We start from the raw sequence: 8,635 nt of genomic DNA, 5'->3' as shown, positions 1-8,635 counted from the left end.
TATGGGCTATAGCCCATGGTTAAAAATGATGAAAAACAAGGTTAAAAACTTTTTTCAAAAATTCAAAAAACGATGGGTTATAACCCATGTTTTTTTTTTGTTTTTTTTTTTCAAATCCTCAAAAATGATGAAAAACTGCGCGCTATAGTATGCCGTACAGTATGGGCTATAGCCCATGGTCAAAAATGATGAAAAACGAGGTTAAAAACTTTTTTCAAAATTTAAAAAAACGATGGGTTATAACCCATGTTTTTTTATTTTTTCATTTTTTTCAAATCCTCAAAAATGATGAAAAACTGCGTGCTATAGTATGCCGTACGGTATGGGCTATAGCCCATGGTCAAAAATGATGAAAAACGAGGATAATTCTTTTTTCAAAAATTCAAAAAACGATGGGTTATAACCCATGTTTTTTTTTTTTTTCATTTTTTTCAAATCCTCAAAAATGATGAAAAACTGCGTGCTATAGTATGCCGTACGGTATGGGCTATAGCCCATGGTCAAAAATGTAGAAAAACGAGGATAATCTTTTTTTTCAAAATTTCAAAAAACGATGGGTTATAACCCATGTTTTTTTATTTTTTCATTTTTTTCAAATCCTCAAAAATGATGAAAAACTGCGCGCTATAGTATGCCGTACGGTATGGGCTATAGCCCATGGTTAAAAATGATGAAAAACGAGGTTAAAAACTTTTTTCAAAAATTCAAAAAACGATGGGTTATAACCCATGTTTTTTTTTTTTTTCATTTTTTTCAAATCCTCAAAAATGATGAAAAACTGCGTGCTATAGTATGCCGTACGGTATGGGCTATAGACCATGGTCAAAAATGATGAAAAACAAGGTTACAAACTTTTTTCAAAAATTCAAAAAACGATGGGTTATAACCCATGTTTTTTTTTTTTCAAATCCTCAAAAATGATGAAAAACTGCGTGCTATAGTATGCCGTACGGTATGGGCTATAGCCCATGGTCAAAAATGATGAAAAACGAGGATAATTCTTTTTTTTTAAATTCAAAAAACGATGGGTTATAACCCATGTTTTTTTTTTTTTTCATTTTTTTCAAATCCTCAAAAATGATGAAAAACTGCGCGCTATAGTATGCCGTACGGTATGGGCTATAGCCCATGGTTAAAAATGATGAAAAACGAGGTTAAAAACTTTTTTCAAAAATTCAAAAAACGATGGGTTATAACCCATGTTTTTTTTTTTTTTCATTTTTTTCAAATCCTCAAAAATGATGAAAAACTGCGTGCTATAGTATGCCGTACGGTATGGGCTATAGACCATGGTCAAAAATGATGAAAAACAAGGTTACAAACTTTTTTCAAAAATTCAAAAAACGATGGGTTATAACCCATGTTTTTTTTTTTTTTTTTTTTTTTTTTCGAATCCTCAAAAATGATGAAAAACTGCGTGCTATAGTATGCCGTACGGTATGGGCTATAGCCCATGGTCAAAAATGATGAAAAACGAGGATAATTTTTTTTTCAAAAATTCAAAAAACGATGGGTTATAACCCATGTTTTTTTTTTTTCATTTTTTTCAAATCCTCAAAAATGATGAAAAACTGCGCGCTATAGTATGCCGTACAGTATGGGCTATAGCCCATGGTCAAAAATGATGAAAAACGAGGTTAAAAACTTTTTTCAAAATTTCAAAAAACGATGGGTTATAACCCATGTTTTTTTATTTTTTCATTTTTTTCAAATCCTCAAAAATGATGAAAAACTGCGTGCTATAGTATGCCGTACGGTATGGGCTATAGCCCATGGTCAAAAATGATGAAAAACGAGGATAATTCTTTTTTCAAAAATTCAAAAAACGATGGGTTATAACCCATGTTTTTTTTTTTTTTCATTTTTTTCAAATCCTCAAAAATGATGAAAAACTGCGTGCTATAGTATGCCGTACGGTATGGGCTATAGCCCATGGTCAAAAATGTAGAAAAACGAGGATAATCTTTTTTTTCAAAATTTCAAAAAACGATGGGTTATAACCCATGTTTTTTTATTTTTTCATTTTTTTCAAATCCTCAAAAATGATGAAAAACTGCGCGCTATAGTATGCCGTACGGTATGGGCTATAGCCCATGGTTAAAAATGATGAAAAACGAGGTTAAAAACTTTTTTCAAAAATTCAAAAAACGATGGGTTATAACCCATGTTTTTTTTTTTTTTCATTTTTTTCAAATCCTCAAAAATGATGAAAAACTGCGTGCTATAGTATGCCGTACGGTATGGGCTATAGACCATGGTCAAAAATGATGAAAAACAAGGTTACAAACTTTTTTCAAAAATTCAAAAAACGATGGGTTATAACCCATGTTTTTTTTTTTTCAAATCCTCAAAAATGATGAAAAACTGCGTGCTATAGTATGCCGTACGGTATGGGCTATAGCCCATGGTCAAAAATGATGAAAAACGAGGATAATTCTTTTTTTTTAAATTCAAAAAACGATGGGTTATAACCCATGTTTTTTTTTTTTTTCATTTTTTTCAAATCCTCAAAAATGATGAAAAACTGCGCGCTATAGTATGCCGTACGGTATGGGCTATAGCCCATGGTTAAAAATGATGAAAAACGAGGTTAAAAACTTTTTTCAAAAATTCAAAAAACGATGGGTTATAACCCATGTTTTTTTTTTTTTTTTTTTTTTTTTTTCAAATCCTCAAAAATGATGAAAAACTGCGCGCTATAGTATGCCGTACAGTATGGGCTATAGCCCATGGTCAAAAATGATGAAAAACGAGGTTAAAAACTTTTTTCAAAAATTCAAAAAACGATGGGTTATAACCCATGTTTTTTTATTTTTTCATTTTTTTCAAATCCTCAAAAATGATGAAAAACTGCGTGCTATAGTATGCCGTACGGTATGGGATATAGCCCATGGTCAAAAATGATGAAAAACGAGGATAATTCTTTTTTCAAAAATTCAAAAAACGATGGGTTATAACCCATGTTTTTTTTTTTTTTCATTTTTTTCAAATCCTCAAAAATGATGAAAAACTGCGCGCTATAGTATGCCGTACGGTATGGGCTATAGCCCATGGTTAAAAATGATGAAAAACGAGGTTAAAAACTTTTTTCAAAAATTCAAAAAACGATGGGTTATAACCCATGTTTTTTTTTTTTTTCATTTTTTTCAAATCCTCAAAAATGATGAAAAACTGCGTGCTATAGTATGCCGTACGGTATGGGCTATAGACCATGGTCAAAAATGATGAAAAACAAGGTTACAAACTTTTTTCAAAAATTCAAAAAACGATGGGTTATAACCCATGTTTTTTTTTTTTTTTTTTTTTTTTTTTTCAAATCCTCAAAAATGATGAAAAACTGCGTGCTATAGTATGCCGTACGGTATGGGCTATAGCCCATGGTCAAAAATGATGAAAAACGAGGATAATTTTTTTTTCAAAAATTAAAAAAACGATGGGTTATAACCCATGTTTTTTTTTTTCATTTTTTTCAAATCCTCAAAAATGATGAAAAACTGCGCGCTATAGTATGCCGTACAGTATGGGCTATAGCCCATGGTCAAAAATGATGAAAAACGAGGTTAAAAACTTTTTTCAAAAATTCAAAAAACGATGGGTTATAACCCATGTTTTTTTTTGTTTTTTTTTTTTCAAATCCTCAAAAATGATGAAAAACTGCGCGCTATAGTATGCCGTACAGTATGGGCTATAGCCCATGGTCAAAAATGATAAAAAACGAGGTTAAAAACTTTTTTCAAAAATTCAAAAAACGATGGGTTATAACCCATGTTTTTTATTTTTTCATTTTTTTCAAATCCTCAAAAATGATGAAAAACTGCGTGCTATAGTATGCCGTACGGTATGGGATATAGCCCATGGTCAAAAATGATGAAAAACGAGGATAATTCTTTTTTCAAAAATTCAAAAAACGATGGGTTATAACCCATGTTTTTTTTTTTTTTCATTTTTTTCAAATCCTCAAAAATGATGAAAAACTGCGCGCTATAGTATGCCGTACGGTATGGGCTATAGCCCATGGTCAAAAATGTAGAAAAACGAGGATAATCTTTTTTTTCAAAATTTCAAAAAACGATGGGTTATAACCCATGTTTTTTTATTTTTTCATTTTTTTCAAATCCTCAAAAATGATGAAAAACTGCGCGCTATAGTATGCCGTACGGTATGGGCTATAGCCCATGGTTAAAAATGATGAAAAACGAGGTTAAAAACTTTTTTCAAAAATTCAAAAAACGATGGGTTATAACCCATGTTTTTTTTTTTTTTCATTTTTTTCAAATCCTCAAAAATGATGAAAAACTGCGTGCTATAGTATGCCGTACGGTATGGGCTATAGACCATGGTCAAAAATGATGAAAAACAAGGTTACAAACTTTTTTCAAAAATTCAAAAAACGATGGGTTATAACCCATGTTTTTTTTTTTTCAAATCCTCAAAAATGATGAAAAACTGCGTGCTATAGTATGCCGTACGGTATGGGCTATAGCCCATGGTCAAAAATGATGAAAAACGAGGATAATTCTTTTTTTTTAAATTCAAAAAACGATGGGTTATAACCCATGTTTTTTTTTTTTTTCATTTTTTTCAAATCCTCAAAAATGATGAAAAACTGCGCGCTATAGTATGCCGTACGGTATGGGCTATAGCCCATGGTTAAAAATGATGAAAAACGAGGTTAAAAACTTTTTTCAAAAATTCAAAAAACGATGGGTTATAACCCATGTTTTTTTTTTTTTTCATTTTTTTCAAATCCTCAAAAATGATGAAAAACTGCGTGCTATAGTATGCCGTACGGTATGGGCTATAGACCATGGTCAAAAATGATGAAAAACAAGGTTACAAACTTTTTTCAAAAATTCAAAAAACGATGGGTTATAACCCATGTTTTTTTTTTTTTTTTTTTTTTTTTTCGAATCCTCAAAAATGATGAAAAACTGCGTGCTATAGTATGCCGTACGGTATGGGCTATAGCCCATGGTCAAAAATGATGAAAAACGAGGATAATTTTTTTTTCAAAAATTCAAAAAACGATGGGTTATAACCCATGTTTTTTTTTTTTCATTTTTTTCAAATCCTCAAAAATGATGAAAAACTGCGCGCTATAGTATGCCGTACAGTATGGGCTATAGCCCATGGTCAAAAATGATGAAAAACGAGGTTAAAAACTTTTTTCAAAATTTCAAAAAACGATGGGTTATAACCCATGTTTTTTTATTTTTTCATTTTTTTCAAATCCTCAAAAATGATGAAAAACTGCGTGCTATAGTATGCCGTACGGTATGGGCTATAGCCCATGGTCAAAAATGATGAAAAACGAGGATAATTCTTTTTTCAAAAATTCAAAAAACGATGGGTTATAACCCATGTTTTTTTTTTTTTTCATTTTTTTCAAATCCTCAAAAATGATGAAAAACTGCGTGCTATAGTATGCCGTACGGTATGGGCTATAGCCCATGGTCAAAAATGTAGAAAAACGAGGATAATCTTTTTTTTCAAAATTTCAAAAAACGATGGGTTATAACCCATGTTTTTTTTATTTTTTCATTTTTTTCAAATCCTCAAAAATGATGAAAAACTGCGCGCTATAGTATGCCGTACGGTATGGGCTATAGCCCATGGTTAAAAATGATGAAAAACGAGGTTAAAAACTTTTTTCAAAAATTCAAAAAACGATGGGTTATAACCCATGTTTTTTTTTTTTTCTTTTTTTTCAAATCCTCAAAAATGATGAAAAACTGCGTGCTATAGTATGCCGTACGGTATGGGCTATAGACCATGGTCAAAAATGATGAAAAACAAGGTTACAAACTTTTTTCAAAAATTCAAAAAACGATGGGTTATAACCCATGTTTTTTTTTTTTCAAATCCTCAAAAATGATGAAAAACTGCGTGCTATAGTATGCCGTACGGTATGGGCTATAGCCCATGGTCAAAAATGATGAAAAACGAGGATAATTTTTTTTTCAAAAATTCAAAAAACGATGGGTTATAACCCATGTTTTTTTTTTTTCATTTTTTTCAAATCCTCAAAAATGATGAAAAACTGCGCGCTATAGTATGCCGTACAGTATGGGCTATAGCCCATGGTCAAAAATGATGAAAAACGAGGTTAAAAACTTTTTTCAAAATTTCAAAAAACGATGGGTTATAACCCATGTTTTTTTATTTTTTCATTTTTTTCAAATCCTCAAAAATGATGAAAAACTGCGTGCTATAGTATGCCGTACGGTATGGGCTATAGCCCATGGTCAAAAATGATGAAAAACGAGGATAATTCTTTTTTCAAAAATTCAAAAAACGATGGGTTATAACCCATGTTTTTTTTTTTTTTCATTTTTTTCAAATCCTCAAAAATGATGAAAAACTGCGTGCTATAGTATGCCGTACGGTATGGGCTATAGCCCATGGTCAAAAATGTAGAAAAACGAGGATAATCTTTTTTTTCAAAATTTCAAAAAACGATGGGTTATAACCCATGTTTTTTTTATTTTTTCATTTTTTTCAAATCCTCAAAAATGATGAAAAACTGCGCGCTATAGTATGCCGTACGGTATGGGCTATAGCCCATGGTTAAAAATGATGAAAAACGAGGTTAAAAACTTTTTTCAAAAATTCAAAAAACGATGGGTTATAACCCATGTTTTTTTTTTTTTTTTTTTTTTCAAATCCTCAAAAATGATGAAAAACTGCGTGCTATAGTATGCCGTACGGTATGGGCTATAGACCATGGTCAAAAATGATGAAAAACAAGGTTACAAACTTTTTTCAAAAATTCAAAAAACGATGGGTTATAACCCATGTTTTTTTTTTTTCAAATCCTCAAAAATGATGAAAAACTGCGTGCTATAGTATGCCGTACGGTATGGGCTATAGCCCATGGTCAAAAATGATGAAAAACGAGGATAATTTTTTTTTCAAAAATTCAAAAAACGATGGGTTATAACCCATGTTTTTTTTTTTTTTCATTTTTTTCAAATCCTCAAAAATGATGAAAAACTGCGTGCTATAGTATGCCGTACGGTATGGGCTATAGACCATGGTCAAAAATGATGAAAAACAAGGTTACAAACTATTTTCAAAAATTCAAAAAACGATGGGTTATAACCCATGTTTTTTTTTTTTTTTTTTTTTTTTTTCAAATCCTCAAAAATGATGAAAAACTGCGTGCTATAGTATGCCATACGGTATGGGCTATAGCCCATGGTCAAAAATGATGAAAAACGAGGATAATTTATTTTTCAAAAATTCCAAAAACGATGGGTTATAACCCATGTTTTTTTTTTTTCATTTTTTTCAAATCCTCAAAAATGATGAAAAACTGCGCGCTATAGTATGCCGTACGGTATGGGCTATAGCCCATGGTTAAAAATGATGAAAAACGAGGTTAAAAACTTTTTTCAAAAATTCAAAAAACGATGGATATAACCCATGTTTTTTTTTTTTCAAATCCTCAAAAATGATGAAAAACTGCGTGCTATAGTATGCCGTACGGTATGGGCTATAGCCCATGGTCAAAAATGATGAAAAACGAGGATAATTTTTTTTTCAAAAATTCAAAAAACGATGGGTTATAACCCATGTTTTTTTTTTTTTCATTTTTTTCAAATCCTCAAAAATGATGAAAAACTGCGTGCTATAGTATGCCGTACGGTATGGGCTATAGACCATGGTCAAAAATGATGAAAAACAAGGTTACAAACTATTTTCAAAAATTCAAAAAACGATGGGTTATAACCCATGTTTTTTTATTTTTTCATTTTTTTCAAATCCTCAAAAATGATGAAAAACTGCGCGCTATAGTATGCCGTACGGTATGGGCTATAGCCCATGGTTAAAAATGATGAAAAACGAGGTTAAAAACTTTTTTCAAAAATTCAAAAAACGATGGGTTATAACCCATGTTTTTTTTTTTTTTCATTTTTTTCAAATCCTCAAAAATGATGAAAAACTGCGTGCTATAGTATGCCGTACGGTATGGGCTATAGACCATGGTCAGAAATGATGAAAAACAAGGTTACAAACTTTTTTCAAAAATTCAAAAAACGATGGGTTATAACCCATGTTTTTTTTTTTTTCATTTTTTTCAAATCCTCAAAAATGATGAAAAACTGCGCGCTATAGTATGCCGTACGGTATGGGCTATAGCCCATGGTTAAAAATGATGAAAAACGAGGTTAAAAACTTTTTTCAAAATTTCAAAAAACGATGGGTTATAACCCATGTTTTTTTATTTTTTCATTTTTTTCAAATCCTCAAAAATGATGAAAAACTGCGCGCTATAGTATGCCGTACGGTATGGGCTATAGCCCATGGTTAAAAATGATGAAAAACGAGGTTAAAAACTTTTTTCAAAAATTCAAAAAACGATGGATATAACCCATGTTTTTTTTTTTTCAAATCCTCAAAAATGATGAAAAACTGCGTGCTATAGTATGCCGTACGGTATGGGCTATAGCCCATGGTCAAAAATGATGAAAAACGAGGATAATTTTTTTTTCAAAAATTCAAAAAACGATGGGTTATAACCCATGTTTTTTTTTTTTTCATTTTTTTCAAATCCTCAAAAATGATGAAAAACTGCGTGCTATAGTATGCCGTACGGTATGGGCTATAGACCATGGTCAAAAATGATGAAAAA

Source organism: Protomyctophum parallelum, assembly GCF_964188405.1.
Source record: "Protomyctophum parallelum genome assembly, chromosome: 12".
NCBI classification, from domain to species: domain Eukaryota; kingdom Metazoa; phylum Chordata; class Actinopteri; order Myctophiformes; family Myctophidae; genus Protomyctophum; species Protomyctophum parallelum.
Note: the sequence above shows the minus strand (reverse complement) of the source record.